Source organism: Eublepharis macularius, chromosome 5, assembly GCF_028583425.1.
Source record: "Eublepharis macularius isolate TG4126 chromosome 5, MPM_Emac_v1.0, whole genome shotgun sequence".
NCBI classification, from domain to species: Eukaryota; Metazoa; Chordata; class Lepidosauria; order Squamata; family Eublepharidae; genus Eublepharis; species Eublepharis macularius.
Window position 1 is genome coordinate 20896103 of NC_072794.1, and position 18022 is coordinate 20914124.

The window sequence follows — 18022 nt, forward strand, 5'->3', positions numbered from 1 at the left end:
AAAAGGGGGGGAATGAACTACAAACACTAAACACTACACTTCAATGTTTCCCTTCATACTGTCAATACAAAAATAGCTCCATAAAATAATGATGGAGTGGTTAATCATACAGAGAATAAACATTTCAAATTCTGGTTAAACTTTCCTCCCCCTTCTAGGTCCCGGACGCAATTCTCTCTGTGCAACTGCTGTTGCGATGCTCTCCTCCTCCCCCCCCCCCTCCGGCTCCTCCTTTTCTTCGTTCTTGGTGCAGCAGAGTTCTGGGTTTTTATTCTCAAAATCCTTTAGTTGATCTTCTGATAATATCTTATAGGCCTGATCTTTATATCTGAACCATATTCCTTCCGGGAATAACCATTTGTACTTTATTCCATGGTCCCTCAGAAGTGCTACAAACTTTTTATATTTAAAACGCCGTTTCCGGACTAGAAATGGAACGTCCTTCAAAATCTTGACTTTCAAACCCATAAAGTCCAAATCCGCATTGTATGAGTTATATAGGATGGTGTCCCGAATCTTTTCCATCATGACCCTTTCTGAGTTAGATCTGTGACCATTACATATCCTGTAGAGTCAACACCTCAGCACTGCGTTGCTGATGGAAATGAAATCCTGCCCTCAAGTCATAGTTGACTTATGGCGACCCCTGGTGGGGTTTTCATGGCAAGAGACTAACAGAGGTGGTTTGCCATTGCCTGCCTCTGCAACCCTGGTCTTCCTTGGAGGTCTCCCATCCAATTACTAATCTAGGCCAACCCTGTTTAGCTTCTGAAATCTGATGAGATCAGGCTCTCCTGGCTGATAGGCAGAGGCATTGGAAACATCTGCCCTGAACTTAGCTTATGCACCATCTGCTCTTTGACCCTGCCTGGTTGCTTGGCTGCATTGGCAGTTTGTTCTTTGGGAGCTTCCTGAATCACAGGTTCAATTTATAAGCTGCTTATGCAGAGAGATAAGCTTGCCTGCATGAGCTTGTGTTTGGTGTCGAACAGACTCGAAAACCAGGCCTGTTGGGATCAGCCTGATGTAGTGTGTGGCCTTTTCATATCCTGTTTTTATCCCTTGGAGCCTGGCTGACTTACTTACGTCCTCAGAAAGATCGCCAAGTCTGGAAAATGAGATGCTGAGAGGGAAGTTTCTGGCTTGGGGTGTGTTGAGTCTGCTTTGCAATAAGAGCCTGTGGGAGCAGCTATGAAGGGCCTGGCTGGCTGCTGGAGTAGCGTTGCCAACTTTGAGTGGGGAAATTCCTGGAGATTTGGGGGGGGGGGTGAAGCCTGGGGAGAAGAGGGACCTCTGACACAGCAAGGATCTTGGCGTTGTCTTCAATGTCCTTTGCAACTCCTTGTCTGTGGCTAGTTTTCTGCCACCGTGCTCCATTTCTGCTTAATTTTGTATGTGTGCTTCCCACCTTCTGGATCGCGCTCCTTTCTCCTTTCTGTCTCTGCTTTAAGCTGTTTCCAGTAATTCGGTGTGGTTGTGCTAGGGTTGCCAGCTCCAGGTTGTGAAATTCCTAGCGATTTGGGGGGTAGAGCCTGGAGAGGGCTGGGTTTGGGGAGGGGAGGGACCTTAGCAGGGAATAATGCCATAGAGATCATCCCTCCAAAGCAGCCATTTTCTCCAGGGGAACTGATCTCTGTTGCCTGGAGATTAGTTGTCATTCCAGGAGATCTCAAGCCGGAGGTTGACAACCCTCGGTTGTGCTGAGGGAGGTGGGTCATGACTTGGGCGTCAAGAGCTAATTGTCTAAAGGTGTGCAAAAGTTGCATTCCTTAGAATAGGGAGATCCCGAGACATTCATTCTCAAATATATTCCTGCCCATCTAATCAAGGGAAAGTGCTAGAAACTGGGCAAGACTGGAGTTCAAATCCAAATCCAATTTTCGGCTTTCCGAGCAAGTTTGGCACGCAAGCGCTTTCTTGTTCTTGCCCTCAACTTTCCCACCAATAAAATGGGAACTCAAGTGGCAGATATCCACAAATCTTGCATGAGGCATTATAAGATAAAGCCGTTTGGTTCGTTTCAGTTTGGAGACAAGAAAAACAAGTTGCATTAACTTGCAGCCAGAGGTACACTGCTCCTGAATGTGGAGGTTCCACTGTGGTAAGCACAAGTCATAGATATCAGTTCAACCTCTCCTTGGTGAATTAGTGCTTTCCAACTCCATCTCAGCGTTAAGCTGAAAACCATAAGTGCGTCTGGTAATGAATATGAATTAACTTGATTAAGTATTGAGGAAAGAGCCTGCTACGAATGAGACACATGAGGCCAGTGTTGTTTGCAGGGAAGAAGTTTTGGAGGCAGAGGGAAGGGACAGCGTGGCCAAGTCGGCTGAAATTCATATTGATCAGAGGTAACTAGCCACATCGTTGTGTATCTCAATTTAGACCTCTGTTCAGGCGAGGGTGCTGCCAAGAAAGCAACCGCGAGATGCCAAAACTGTCCAGGGATGGATGGCTCTGCTAAGAACATCCATTTGACTTCCGGGCATGATTGTCTGAGCTTTAGGAGAAAGGCTTTTTTTAAAAAACCAGCAGCTTATCTCTTTTGACAAAACAAATGTTTCCATGAGGTAAATTCTAAGCAGAGTAGTTCAGCTAACGCCTTGAAGACAACCTTGGCTTTATTGGTGGGCCGGCTTCACTGAAAGGAAAGGTGTACCCCTCCTGGTTTTGGGAGCTAGTGTGATTCTGCGGCTGGAAAGCAGGGCCTGAATTCCAAGCAGCGCAAACGGAGTCATGTTAAGGGGAAGAATGTCCCTGTCTTCTTCTCCCTCTCACCAAATCATGCCCCATTGGGCCAGTGGACTTGAAGAAACAGGCTACATGGGGAGGGGGAGAACTGGGAGTTTTCAGTGGGAGGGGGTAATCCAGGCCCTATGGGGGGGGTCAGCAGGTGCATCGCACCAGGGCCCATGGGCCCAGAGGGGCCCAAAGTTGGCCCAGGAAAGGGGCCCTGAAATTTTTTTGCACTGCAAAAAAAGGCCCAGGGGTAATCAGTAAAAACGGCCCTTTCCTCCTCCATGTATGGAAAAGCTGTTTTGCTAGAGGGCTCACTGCTGAGCTGATGGGACAAGTTCAGGACACTCCCCATCTGCCTCGGCTCATAGCAGGGGATTCTGTGAAGCCTACCCCACTGGGTTGCTGTGATGGCCTGGAGTAAATCCCATGACCCTCCTGTAACTTTTCCCAGCCTCTCTGGTGGCCATAACCTTGGAGTAACTTTTTAAAATACTACTCATTTTTTTAAAGCCAGGGTGTGGGAGAAGAATTCTTAAAAGACCCCTTTCCCCACAATGCATGTTGATACTGCCTTTTAAAAATAAACTTGGGGAGGTGTTTTGATGGAGGAAAAAAAATAAGCTTGGTGTGGGATTTTTTTGCTGAATGCTTTGTTTCGTGTGCCAAGATGCAAGCCTGGTTAAGTTTCTGAAAGTCCCAATGTAGATCATGGCGAGGCAGGACTTCTGGAACGCTGAGGCTCTCGTTCAGCACAGTATCTGACCTCCAGAATGGCCTTCTGCTTTGGCTAGTCCAGCCTAAGAGCCTGCAAGGCAAAAAAAAGCCCTGGGCCTTTCAGTTTAGGAAAAAGATGACTGAGGGGGAAGGTGATAGAGGTTTATGAAATTATGAATGGAGTGGAAAAAGTGGGTATAGGGGTCTTTCTCCCCCCATAACACTAGAACTTGAGGGCATCCAATTATTCACAACAGGTGAAAAATTAAGTTGTAGAATTCACTGCCAATGACTTGGTGATGCCCAGGATGGCTTGAAATGGTGTGTGTGTGTGTGTGTGTGTGTGTGTGTGTGTGTGTGTGTGTGTGTGATAGTAAACCTATGACTAACAGGGCCAGGAGGCAACATCAGAGGAGGGCTTTGGCCATTGTGTCCTGTTTGTTGGGGTAACTGGTTGGCCACTCCGTGAAACAGGATGCTGGAGAGGGTGATCTAATGCAGCATGAGGAACCCAGAGGATCAGGTACTAACCCTGGCTGGGATCTTTTGTTCGCTCTTGGGCTGCCTGGACTTCCGGAGGGCCTTGGGGGCATGCAGAACTTCTGTCCCTCCCTGTGCCCATCCTCTGGGCCTTTGGGAAACTGCAGCCCTGCCTCCTTTGCCCCTTTCCTTTCTGATTGCATCAGTGCCATTGAAAAGCTGTTTCTGCCAGGACCAAGGGAGAGAGCCCCCAGCAGTGCCCTGCCATACCTGCCCCGAGGAGAGCAGGGAGCCCAGACCGGATGGCTTGTCAAGTCCTATTCCTTCCAGATTCCTAAGAGGCAGAAGGGGAGAGGAACGCCTGCTGTTCTGCAAAAGCCGCCGGCTCTCGGCTGCTCAGGCATCCTTTCTGCGTAGGCTGCCCGTTACGAAAGAGCTCCGCTCTTCTCCGGAGGCCAAAACACTTCCCTCAAAGAACTGCAATCTTTAAAATCCTATTTGCAAGGTTGGAAGAGAAAAGATGCCGAGGAGCCAGCTGCATTACACGCGTCCCCACCTCCTCCCTCCACCCCCACGCAACGCTCCCCGTCAAACTGACAGCCTCTTGGATACTTGCACGAAACCGGGAAGCCAGTCCCAAGATTGTCATCCAGTTAAATGAGGGGTAAGAATGACAACGTGGGTCAGATTTCTCTTTTGCCATCCAGATTGTTCTCATGGGTCACCGGCAGCCAGACTTTGGGTCAGCCCTGAGCAATGGAACAGCCTATCCTCCAAGAACACCACTGGGAGGAATTGGGAAGCCAGCCCGTGTCAAGTGGCCAGCATTAGTAATTGGTTAGTTGGCCATTGCCAAAAATGGGAGGCAAAGAACTGCCTCAGGCCAATGATCCAACCTGAAATGCTGGGAAGTATTTATGTATTTACTTCCTTTAGACCCCCACCTCTCCCTACATTATCGACCTCTCCTCCACTTTATCCTCACCACAACCCTGTGAGGTAGGTTAGGCTGGGAGTGTGTGACTGGCCCAAGATCATCCAGCCAGCAGCCATGGCACAGGGGGACTCGGACCTGGGTCTCCCAGACCCTGGCTTGACCCTCTAACCTCTACACCACGCTGGCTCTCAAGAGTAAACCAGGGGCCTCAACTGTGCAAAAGACATTCACAGATGATGTCTTCACTGCTTGGAGGTATCCTTGATAACCGGAACCGGTTCCAGGTCCAGCACTTCTGGGTAAGATCTGAGTAAAAATCTATGCAAGTTGATCTTTTAATCAACTTGCATACATTTTGATCTTTCCCCCCAGCTTCTGCTGGGGGACAAATAGGGGTAGCCAAACGGGAAGATGGTAGTTCAAATTTCACCTCTGCTGCAAACTTACCAGCTGGTCTCATTCGGGCTCCACCTATCCTATCCCCCAATATAGGGCTAGTAGTACTCATCTACCATATAAGGGTGGTTGTATGGCTTGCAAGGCGGTGGAGCGTGTGTAGTGTTTGAGCGCTTGGAAAAACCTGTGCAGATGCCAAGTTGTTGTTGCATGCTTGGGGCAGTTGTCAGTCAATGCAATTCAGAACCAAAGTGTGACCATAGTTAACAAGTCCCTTTCCAGCTGGGATGCAGATGGCTTCTGACCAACCAACAATTTTTCAAACTTTCCATTGGTGTGGAACGTCAGAAGGGGAGATGTGGTGGCAAACACCTTTCTTTGTTCCTTAGCCTTGGAGCAACCACAGAGAATGCCCTGCTCCTCCTTCCCAGTGCTGATTCATCCTGTTGGGCAAGGGCTCTTAGAATCATAGGATTGGAAGGGAACTGTAGGGTCATCTAGTCCAACCCCCTGCACAATGCAGGAAATTCACAAATACCTCCACCCCCCTGCACGCACACACCCAGTGACCCTTAATCCATGCCCAGAAGATAGCAAAACACCGTCAGGATCCCTAGCCAAACTGGGGATTGGCCCTTACCCTGGGCATGTAAGAAGGGGCCACAAAAACTAAGCACGGATGTATCCCTTCCTGCCCTCCCTCTCATGATCTGCCTAGGTTCCCAAAATAAGCATTGCGGTCACATGGCCATCTAGCCTCTGCTTAAAAACCTCCAAAGAAGGAGAGCCCACCACCTCCCGAGGAAGCCTGTTCCTCTGAGGGACTTCTCTGTCAGAAAGTTCTGCCTAATGTTTAGCTGAAAACTCTTTTAATTTAATTTCAACCTGCTGATTCTGGTCCGACCTTCTGGGATAGCAGAAGACAACTCTGTGCTATCTTGTATATGACAATCCTTCAAGTACTTGAAGATGGTTATCATATCACCTCTCAGTCGTCTCCAGGCTAAACATTTTGAGCTCCTTCAACCTTTCCTCATAGGACTTGATCTCTAGATCCCAGTGTAACAGACTCTCTTATCTTCACCTTACTAAAGATCCTACTATCTCAAAAGAAAGATTTATCTTTGACTTTCGGATAGCTTTCAGCAATTAGTAAGGCCTGTCAAACAGGACTGTTCTTTAAACAAATTCTGTTTATCAGTACATTATTTATTTTTGCTTTGCCCCTTCTCATCAAAGTACACAGACACCTTTCTAGAGTTTATTTATTTCCTTTATTGAAATTACACTCTAGTCTTTTAATGAAGGAAGTTATAGTAATTAATATAAACCCTACAAAAACAGAACACAGAAAAGCAATAAGTATCATGAGATTTCTTCCAATTGGAACTCTAATATGCTATCTGAATTTGCATGTTTAATAGGTTATCTTATGCAGATATCTTAAGATCTTTTTCATGAGATAGCATAAACAAACTATGATTGGTTTGATGCTTCATTAAATATTAATGATTTCTTTCGTATAACCTTCTAATAAGCCAAAATGCGGCGTTGCACCCAAATTGCAAAACTAAACTAAATCTGTGAGAAATGACAGAAAGGGTTACGTTGGTAGATCACCATTGGTCTATTCTGTGATAGAGGAACATTAATCTAGATAGAGTCCACTATTTTTAATCGGCTGTCAGAGATGAAAGCAAACCTGTTTTGGTTACCTAACATTCTGGAAAAAAACACACACACAGACAATTCATGCAAAGTTTAGAAGTTAACCTAGAATACAAATGTACTGCTTTATATTGCTTAGTATTACTTACTGCGATGTGCTTTAATCTATATCACTGCAACACCAGATCCCCCTGATCTTCTGGTCAGGGCCCTCTTACCAGGCTGCAGGAAGAGGCTGATGCCAGTGCAGACACTGTAGCACGCATTCTTTCCACCCTAATCCAGCCAGTAGGTGGCAGCAGCATTCTGCACCAGCTGCTACTTCAAGGGCAGTCCGGAATTTAGAGCCCCTTGCGATAGTCATGCACAGAAATTAAGAAGGCATGACAAAATCCCAGCCCTGTGCACGTGTGCACGCTCCTTTTGGCATCTCGGATGTAAAATGATTAGGGCTGTCGCTTAATTTAAGAAGTCTTAGTGGATTAAACGTATGCATTTTAAAACCAATGGATGCAATTTGCATGTATTTGCATATGAATAGTTCTGAAGGGGGGGAAGCACTGGTTTTTAATGTCCATAATTAGCGGCAGCATTTCTCTATTGATGAAGGGGCATTTGCTATCCTTCCGCGGGCCTGTAAGACAGAGATGTTCTGCCAGGCATGTGGCTACGGTTGGGGCGGCGGCGGGCTCCCTTGCGGGTCTCCTGCTCAGGTTGGACTGAAACCCCTTGCCCCGGTTTTCCACTGATACATACTAGTTCCCAGCTCATGGGATAGTTGGTCGGGTTAATGCAATATGGGCTGCCACTGAAAGTCTATGTTTACTGAATTTTATGCCTCCTTTTAATGTGATTTTATTGTGATTACATGAGATATGATGTTATCCACTCTGATCCCGTCTGCAAAGAAAGTGGACTATACATTGAATAATAAAATATAAATAAATAAATAAATGTCTCTCCTCTGTAGATGTGGAGTGAAAATTCAAGACTTTTACTCAGATAATTCAGTCAAATTAATTGACGGAACTCTGCCGCTGCCCTAAAAGTGATTTTTTTTCTCTTTTAACCTTTTGCATCTGTGATGCTTTTGCCAATCACTGGAGCAAAATAACAGCCCCTGCCTCAAAGAGCTTACTATCCAAAGAAGGAGGAAGACCAGGGAGGGATGAGGAAGAAGCAGCCCTGGATTTAGCTGGGGATTGGGATCAAGGTTTAAAGGAAAGTGAAGAGTTGCTAAAAGTTCAGTCTTAGATAAGACAAGATAAAAACATTTAAGGGTCAGGACTGCGTCTCCCATCAGCTTCGGAGAATTTGTCTTGTCGAGAGAGAACTACAAAACCATGGCAGGCAGATCTGTTTTTGGACTTTGGAGGTCAGCCGGAAAGAAAAGCCACAATCTCGGTTCCCCATTCAGTTTAGCTCAGGAAGCCAGAAGCCAGTCACCCTTTGAGAAGCCAGCGGCTTTTGAAATCGACAATCCAAGCCGCCGCCGCCGCTGCTCCTTTACCAATAGCACAAATCAGTCCATTTTGTTTTATTTTTGAAAATATCCGTAGGCTGCCTTTCCCATCAACCATGGGGGCTCCAAGCACAGAGGCCCCTTTCTAGCAACTCCCTCCTCCCCACACTGCAAAATTCCCAGGGCTGTTCCTCTTTCAGCCTGCTCCTCCTCCTCCTCCATCTGTTTGCTAGTCCCTAGCCACCCATATCATCTTAGCTCGCTGCAGAACTTGGCTACCCTCCCCAGCTGAGGGCTTCTCTCCCATGTGCTTTGGTGGTGTTGCTGGCTCCGTTTCCTCCTGTCTAAATCACAGGGGTGTTCACAGAAAAGCCTTGATGTATTCATTTGGAGGCTTTTTTCTTCCTCCCTCCTGAAATTGCTCTCTCTCTGCTTTTCATGGCGGTTCCTGTGTGTGAGTTCCAGGCGTCTCCGGGCACAAGAGACCCCATGTGCCACCCCCATCTGCCGACACTTTCACTTTGAACAGGAGGCACCTGATTTCAGGATTGCTCCCCCCCCTTTTTGAAATCTGATCTCTTGAGGGCTTTGGCCTAAAAAATTAATCTATGGTTGGCAATTCAAGGGAACTTTCTACAAGCCAATGAGCTTGCTGGATAGAAGGGAGACAGATCAGCTGAATCGGATCGGTTGCAGTTTTGTGGTGAAGATCTAAGAAATATCAGGGGCGGAGTTCCCACAATTAGTTTGAAATACTGGGATTTCTAATGAGATCTGAAGCAGCCTGAATAGTCCAGATCGCCAGCGGTAGCTAAGCAGGGTTGGCTAGGGTCTGTACTTGGATGGCAAACCATCAAGGAAGACTGGGGTTGCTACCCAGAGGAAAGCCATGGCAAACCACCTCTGCTCCTCTTATGCCTGGAACATCCCTGGGGCTGCCAATGAGTCGGTTGCAATTCGAGGGCACATTCTTCTTCTTCAATAAGACTTGAAGTGGAAAACATTTGGCCAACGCAGGCTCAGAGTGCTGAAACTTGCAAACCACTTGCAAATTAATTGGATAATTTCTGCAGTAGTTTACTTCTGTCTACACCTATGAAAATCTGCATAGGAGCCCTCTGTTTCTCTCTCTGCCTCTAATAGATCTCCAGAACTACTCCCTCCACCCCATCCCATACAAGGTGACAATGTTAATATGTTGTGTTTGTCAGGCTCTGGATGACAGAATACAGCAGACAGATCCCTGGTTCATTATAGCAAGACACAGGTCCTTGGCTAAATGACTTTTATTCAGAAATCAGATCTTTTCCATATTCAGGTCCAAAGGTCTACTTAGGAGTAAGGTAAGCAACTAAGTCGTTCTAGTAGAAGTTTGACAAGAATGGCAACGTGGGAAAAACACATCTCTTTTCTACCCAACTTTCCTTCCCCCTCCCAATGCCCAAACAATTCATTGTTGTGCTTTTTTGTGTGAGAACATTTTGCATATTTGTGCTATCACACCACGAAGAGGGAAGACATATCACAGTCCAGAAGAAAAGTTCAACGTGGTAAACAGACAGCCACCTGTGAATGTTTGAGAATCCACTATAATACTAGCAACAAGATACTGAGTTACACAAGGCTTACGATTACAATAACCGGCAGTAGAACATAATTGAGTTACAACTGGCATTAACTGGCACCTAAGCATATAAGCATCAGAATTAATATTGGCATGGATGAATGGGTACAGTCAAACATGACAGTGTTTCCCCCCCTCTCGGTGTTGTCACGGAGGCGTGTATGTGAGCGCACGTTTATTGATTCTCACATCGTACAGAGAAATTTGCAGCTTTTGTATCAACAGCAGAGCCGGGTCCATTGGGAGATTAAACATTCCTAAAGGTGTTATCTCTTAACAGCAGGGGCTGCCAACCCTTTTCTTCAGTGAGAACAGCTTCTGAGTAATGGAAAAACTATCTCAAGCTATTCCTTCCCCATACACACATATTACCAAATTCTGTCCTCTCTTAAAAACAGAAGATGGACTAGGAAGAGCAGCAGAAATGAATCTATCAGCAAAGCAGCACAGGAAAAAAAACCCTATAAAATAAAAGCTTTTTAAACAAAAACTTAAGAGCAGATGTTTTCATAATATTTTCCTGGGTCTTCTAATAATAATAACAATAACAGTGTGCTTATATACCACTCTTCTATTCAGATTTGTGCCTCAGAGCAGAGAACAAAGGAAGCGTTGCTATTATCCCCACAATACAGCAAGAGAGCTAGGGCTGAAAGGAGTGGCTTACCCAAGGCCACCTGCTGAGCTCATGGCAGTAGTGGGATTTGAACCAGCAGAACGCTGATTTACAGTCCATCCACTTAACCACTATACTACAGCAGCTCTCTCTGGATGCACAAGCTACTCTGTAGTAGCTGGCAAGCTACTGGGGGCTCACAAGCAACCTGTTGGAGACCCCTGTCTTAAAGGTGGCTTCCACACCCATGTTTATCTCTTCTTTGATCCCAAACCGGAGCACTGTTGAGAGTGATTGATTCCAAACCGGAGCAAATGTTTTCATCCTCTGATTGTCCGCTTTCCAGGTTTTCCCAAAGTTACCGTCCCACAGGAGTTTTGGGGGGCGGTGCAACAGCCTTATGTCATTTCTGGTTATGTAAATGGAAGTGATGTCATGGTGTCTCCACAACAATTAAGCAATCCCCCCAAAACTCTATAGTAAAACCAGTGTTTTTGAGGATTACTAAAGTGTTGTGGCTATACGTGGTGTCAGGGCTTTTTTTCTGGGAGAAAAGGTGGTGGAACTTAGTGATGGAACTCAGGACCGCACAATGATGTCACTTTGGGTCAGCTGGAACAAGGGGGGAGTTTTTAAAAGTTTAAATCGCCCTCGGCAAAAATGGTCACATGGCCAGTGGCCCCACCCCCTGATCTCCTGACAGAGGGGAGTTTAGATTGCCCTCCATGCCACTGTGCGGAGGGCAATCTAAACTCCCCTCTGTTTGGAGATCAGGGGGTGGGGCCGCCGGCCATGTGACCATTTTCAAGAGGTGCTGGAACTCTGTTCCACCCTGTTCCTGCTGAAAAAAAGCCCTGCATGGTGTCACTTACAGTTATGCAACTGGAAGTATCATTGCAGCAACACTGCAACCTCATTTCCCTCCTAATTTCTTCCAGTGCTGCACGAGGCAGCACCAAGGGACCAGAGGCAGGGCATGTGAGGTCTCCCACTGTAGAGCAAGACCTGATCCCTCTAGGTTTTCCTCCATCCTTTGTACTCTCTTTCTTAAACCCAGTTTCCTACAATTTCTGTTGAAAGAATGCAGTCCAAGTGCATTAGCTTACTACCTGGATGGAAAGGTATATTTTCGAAATTCCATCCAATTGGTGCTGTTTTCTTTCAGCCAGACTTTCATGGCTGCTGTTTCCTCCTTTATGCTACCAGAGGGCTTTTAAAAACAAAATTCAGTCATTGCTATAGGACTGTAGCAATTATTGATATATTTTTTTAAAGACCTCAGAAAGCCCTCTGAAGATGGAGTGGGTGGGGGTGCAGGGAAATGGTGATGGACAGAAGAAAGTGCAAAGAAAGCTCTTGGGTGAATGCTTTCTTGCTGCTGTTGATGCCTCTGCATTTGCAGTGGCAGGGAACGGAGAGTCCTCCTTGTGCAGAAGTGGGCACAGCTGGCTTACTCGCATATCTGCTTCTGAAACGGCTTCAGTGAATGCAGAGTGAAGGAGTGGGGAAGGGAGTGATAGGTCAGGGTGAGGGACTTATGGAATACCCGTTAGTGTGAAAACTGTGATGGTACCAAAAAGCATGACGGCATGCTCCATTCCCACCTGGGATTCGCCTTGTTTATGCATAACCCTCTGTCTGTTACACTTTTGGGTAGCAATCCCCAATTCTGTTTTCAGAGATTTAAGCCTTCCTTCCCAGAGCCATGCCTCTTCTTCAGGGTCATTTCCAGTGCACAACCTCCTGTCCAACACCACCAGGAAATTTATTTATTTACTTGGTTTATAGCCCACTTTCTCCTCAATGGGGAGCCAAGTGGCTTACATAATTCTCCTCTCTTCCATTTTATCCCCACAACAATTCTGTGAGGTGTTAGGCTGAGAATGTGTGACTGGCCCAAGGTCACCCAGTGAGCTTCCATGGTGGGCAGTGGATGCGCTGCTATGCCAGTAGTCTGCTGTCTCTCCCTGCCTCAAATCTTTTATTTTCTGAGTTCAAGCTGGGGGGAGGGGGAGGGAAAACTAGTGGTCTGGGTGGGGGGCATGGAATTGCCCTTTGCCAGTGGCATAGCATGGGGGGGGCAAGAGGGGTGGTTGCCATGGGTGCATACTTTTTGGGGGGGCACCATGGGGAACCATGCCAAGGACAGCCTGCACTGTGTGGGAGGCTGCCCATGGCGCCCTGGCTGCCTGCCATGCTGATGGGGTGGCCATCCTACAGTTGAGGAGCACGCCAAGCCAGTGGCGGCGCAGGTGGCTTCCATGGAGGGCTGCTGGATGGGCACAGGGAGGCGAGCAGCCCGAATCGCAGGAGCGTTCTCGTGCCCTTTGCAATGATATCAGTTCCATTGACATGTGCATGTATGTGGAGCCTGGGAATTGTCACGGGCACTCCAAAACCATGCTATGCCGCTGCCTTTTGCTGTGAGTGCAAAGCCCCACTTCAACCATATCCTACTATATAAAAGGCTACGCATATTCAAGACAATTCACTTCCTACCCTGAGGTGCCACCAGAGGGCACTGCTGTGGAGGGAAGCACAGATGAGGTAGCCAGACCTCCAGATAGCATGCCGCGGCAGGAAGCTCAGGCTGAAAACAGGCATGGAGCAGGCGTCAATGCCTGCCCCCCACCTTCACCCAGCTGGGATCAGGAACAGAACAGGTGGCAATGTCCACCCTCCGCCTTCACCCAGCGAGGAGCAGGAGCAGGTGGCAATGCCAGCCTGCCCTTCATAGAGTTGGGATCAGGAGCGGAGCAGGTGGCAATGCCCACCCCTGCCTTCACCCAACTGGGATCAGGAGCAGAGCAGGTGGGAATGCCCGCTCCCCTTCACCAGGCCGTGAACAACTGCAGAGCAAGAGGAAATGCCCACCCACCCCTTCACCAAGCCAGGATCAAAAGCAAAACAGGTGGCAATGCCTGCTCCCTGTTTCACCCAGCTGGGATCAGGAGCAGCAATAAGTAACAAAAAGGCAAGACCCGGCACAAGCCTACTGAAACAAGAGAGGAACCAACCCCGACCAGGTCAAAAATATATCACTAATTTTACTCCAACCATTAAAGTGAATTGTCACTTTAATGGTTGGAGTAAAATTAGTGATATATTTTTGACCTGGTCGGGGTTGGTTCCTCTCTTGTTTCATTGGGATCAGGAGTAGAGAAGGTGGCAATGACTGCCTTCCACCTTCACCCAGCTGGGATCAGGTGCAGGACAGGTGGCAATACCCACCTGCTCTTCACCCAGCTGGGATCAGGCATGGAGCAGGTGGAAATTCTCATCCTCTCTTCACCCAGCTCAGATTAGGAGCAAAGTAGGTGGCAATGCCCCTCTCCCCTTCACCCTGCTGATATCAAGAGCAGAGCAGGTGGCAATGCCCACACCCCACCATGGAATCTTGACCACTACAGTGTCTCTTGACAGGACACCATCATCCCTTGCAACTTTGCCAGTTGCATCACTTCCAGCTGTTTGAGTCCTTTGACAAGTCTTATCAATGTTGTGGTTTTCTCCTGTCTCTCCTGGGATACAAAGGCTTTGTCCTTGATTGTATCTACTGTCACACCTAGATGTACTATTCTCTGCATGGGATTGAGGAAACTCTTTTGCCGATTGATGACAAACCCATGTTTTTCCAGACAGTGTATTGTCATTTTCACTGCACTCTGGGCTCGTTCTAATGAAAGGGCCTTTATCAGAATGTCCTCCAAGTACGGCGACAGGGCTATTCTTTGCATCTGGAGAACGGCTATCAAGGTTACCAAAACTTTCAAAAAAATTCTTGGGGACGACTTCAGACCAAAGGGTAATGCTCTGTATTGGTAATGTTTCCCGTTGTAGGCAAACCGAAGATATTTTCTGTGTTTCCTTCTTACGGGGATGTGTAAATAGGCCTCCGACAGATCTGTGGAAGCCAAGAAATCCCCTTGCAGTATCGCCCCTGTGGTGGACTTCATTGTCTCCATTTTGAACTTCTTGGACTTTATGTGGAGATTTAACCACTTGAGGTTCAGTATGGCTCTTATGTCCCCGTTCTTCTTGGGAACAATAAAGAAAATTGAACAGACTCCCTGTTTCCTTTGCAACATTGGTACTGGTTCTATTGCCCTTATGCTCATCAGATGTTTGATGGCATCTTTGATCTGGAGATGTTTCTTGGCGATGGATTCTTGATTACCGGTATGAAATGTCTGCGTGGAATCCTCTCAAATTCCAAGGAATAGCCCTTTGACACTGTGTCCAATACCCACTGGTCTGTTATCGTCCCTTTCCATTGCTCTGAAAATGCTTGTAGCCCTCCCCCAATCTGAATTTCTGTCTGGTAGTTTGAATAATCATGCTTGACCACCTTTCTTTTGGCCCTTTGCTTGTGGAGCTGGCTTCCTATAGGAGAATGGTCTGCTCTCATTTCTGGGTCTGTTGAACCACCGGTTCTTGAACAGCCTGTCTGCTCCCTTTCTCGAGGTTCTCCTAACTTCCCGAAAGGAATGCTTACTTTTGAACTTCTGATCCTTTTTCTTTGATGGAAGCACCTTTTTCTAATCAGAGTCCTCCACGAGGTATCTGTCTAGGGCACCACCAAACAGTTTGGTACCCTCAAACGGAATTGCGGCCACTTTGTTTCTTGCTGGTGGGTTCACATCCCAGTTCCTTAGCCATGTATTTCTCCGTGCCGTGACGTTAAATCCAGCAGCTCTTGATGACATTTGAAAGGAGTCAAGGGACGCATCTGCTGCAAAAGTGGCTGCCAGTGCTATCTTCTTCACCTCATTTTTTATTTCCTTGGGAACCTCTCTGCCAGCAGTTGCTAAGTCTGAGGCCCAGGTATACACTGCTCTGGCAAAGAGAGACCCAATCGCCGATGACCTCAGTGACTCTGCTGACGCCTCAAAGTCTCTACGTAGGGCCTGTTCTATCTTTTTGTCAGAGGGGTCCTTTGGCATGCCTTCTGCATCCATAGGGAGAACTGACGTCAATGCCAGGCTAGTAACCAGGTCATCCACAATGGGAAGCTTAAGTTTCTTTGTTGCATCTGGAGCCACAGAATAAAACTTGTGAAATACTAAGTGCAAAGACTTTGGTTTGGCTGGGTTGTCCCATTCAGCTTTCAGGATATCGTGGAACATTGCTGGTAGAGGCACCCCCATTTGTTTGGGGCCCAACTTGGGCAGAGCCCTCTCTAGGCCTTGAGGATATGGCTGTTCCGTCTCCTCTTTCCCTGTAGTTGCCTGGGAAATCTCTAGTGTTCTAAGGACTTTTGCCAGTAATTTAGAGTATACTTCAGGAGGAAAAAGTCTGGTTTGGATTTGCCCCATTTCTTCCTCTTCTTCTTCTGAAAGTTCCCCCTCCTCACTTTCTGAAGATTGGTGTGAGGAACCTGAGCCCCATGGAGACTCTTCAGAATCACTAATGGCCCCAACAGTGCCTTTCTCCACCCTTCTCTTTTTTGATTTAGTGTTGGAAAAAGGCTTTGCAAGTCTTCTCCTTTTAAAGGAGCCTGCTAACTGTTTCTCTGCCCCTTTGACTGTGGTTTGATTTTTAATGTCTCTCACAGCATCATCAATCCCCTTTTTAATTTCGGATCTTAGCCAGGCTAGAATATTAGTCTTAGACTCCTGGTCAGAGAGATCAGGGTCATGGGTTTCATTATCATCCCCCTGGCCAGAAGGGATGGGCATCGGTGAGCTTGCACCACTAATTAAGGTCTCAGTCGCCTTGTTGTCTGCTGGGCCTGTTTTCGCCACCATTCCCGCCAAAAAGCTCTTCCCACCTAAAACGACAGTGAAGTAAGCACGGCGTTACTGTGCAGCCAGACCTACCGCGGAGTACAACACACATACACCGTCACTAGGCAGCCTTAGGGGAACGTAGATCACCATGGCAGGGTTACCCCTTCCACCATCTTCCCCCTCAGGAGAAGACTGCTTCACTCACCGCCTTTGGCGCCTTCAGGGAGACCGCTGCCGCTTGTGGGGCCGTAAAATCCTCCTCATGCGGCTGCCGCTGTGTGCTGGCTGTCCTAGCGGCCTCAGCCGAAACCGGATCCTAGATCTCTAGGTATATCGGCTCTGCCGCTCGCTCTCTTGCCGCTCCGAGCGGTTAAGTCAGGGAGGGGGGGAGGCACACGACCTTCCTTTCCCCTACGAGCTACGTGCCGGACTTTTTTCTTTTTCTTTTAAGGATCGTTGCTCTGAAGAGCAAAAAACGTTCCATGTTCCTGCTGAGCAGGGCTGGAAAAAACTGTCGAGTCTAGGCAGCCCCTCCCCCTCTAGGATCACGAGTTCCAACCGACCCTGCGCAAGAGGAGGTGGAGGAGCTACCCAAGTGTCAGGACGGACTGCCCCACTCCAGGACCACAGGAGAATAGAAGGCAATGCCCGCCCCCCTTCAACTTGCCGGAATCAGGCGTGGAGCAGGCGGCAAATTAGTGTATGTGATGCAAAGCCCTGGTGTTGTTTACCAGCTAACATGAGGAGTTTATAATGTGTAGCCAGAGCCTTTGTATGTATGAGAGAGAGCAGTCCTGCCCAGTTTGAGGAGAATTGCCAGTTTGGACATGGGTGTATCCACAATGATAGCTCAGGGCGAATGGGTGTAATGGAATTGCAACAGAAATGGCCTGTGGCTAATGACAATAAATCTACTGTACTGAATTGCAGCAGACTCCTTTCCCTTTTTAAAGGGAAAAGTGTTTGTGTGTGTGTGTGTGGCAATTTAGAGCAGAGAAGTTGTGGACAGACAGGAGAGGGTGCTTGATGCTCTCCCATGCTTTTCCATCCCAAGCTGCTCCCCCCAGGTACTTCCTCTACCCACTCCAAGGTTGTGCATCAAACCTAACCTCCTTTAGTTTGACTATCACAAGGTGATTTGGGCTTTAAATTCTGTGGCGTTAGGGGGACACGTTGGAAATATTGCGATCTGATTTGTTTGCCTGGGGTGTGACGGATGGGGCTCAGCCTGAAATTATACAATGCCTTGAGTATTCCTCTAAATAGTATTTCAGCCAAAGGAAAGCAAGAGTAACGGTTCTGCTCTGGGCCTTCCAGGCTGGTTTCCTCTTCTGTGCAAGTTCTTAGGGCAGGGCCATCTCAAGCCTGCCAAAAAAGATCGGGAGAAAAGATATCAGCAGCACCGTCCCCTCCCCTCCCTCAGCTCTACCCCTGGGGTTGGCCTGGCTGGACCAGAACAGCACTGGCTTCTCCTAGCTGCTAGAGTGGAGGAAGGGAGGGACCAGAGAAGGCTTCCGTAAGCACCTGCAGGCTTTCCAAAAGGTGGTAGGATCTTAAAATACTGTGTCAAAAACCTATAGAAACAAAAACAGAAGCTGACTGAAAAGAGCTTTAAGTCAGTGGCAGGTGTGAATACAGCCCAAATCTGTATCCCAAG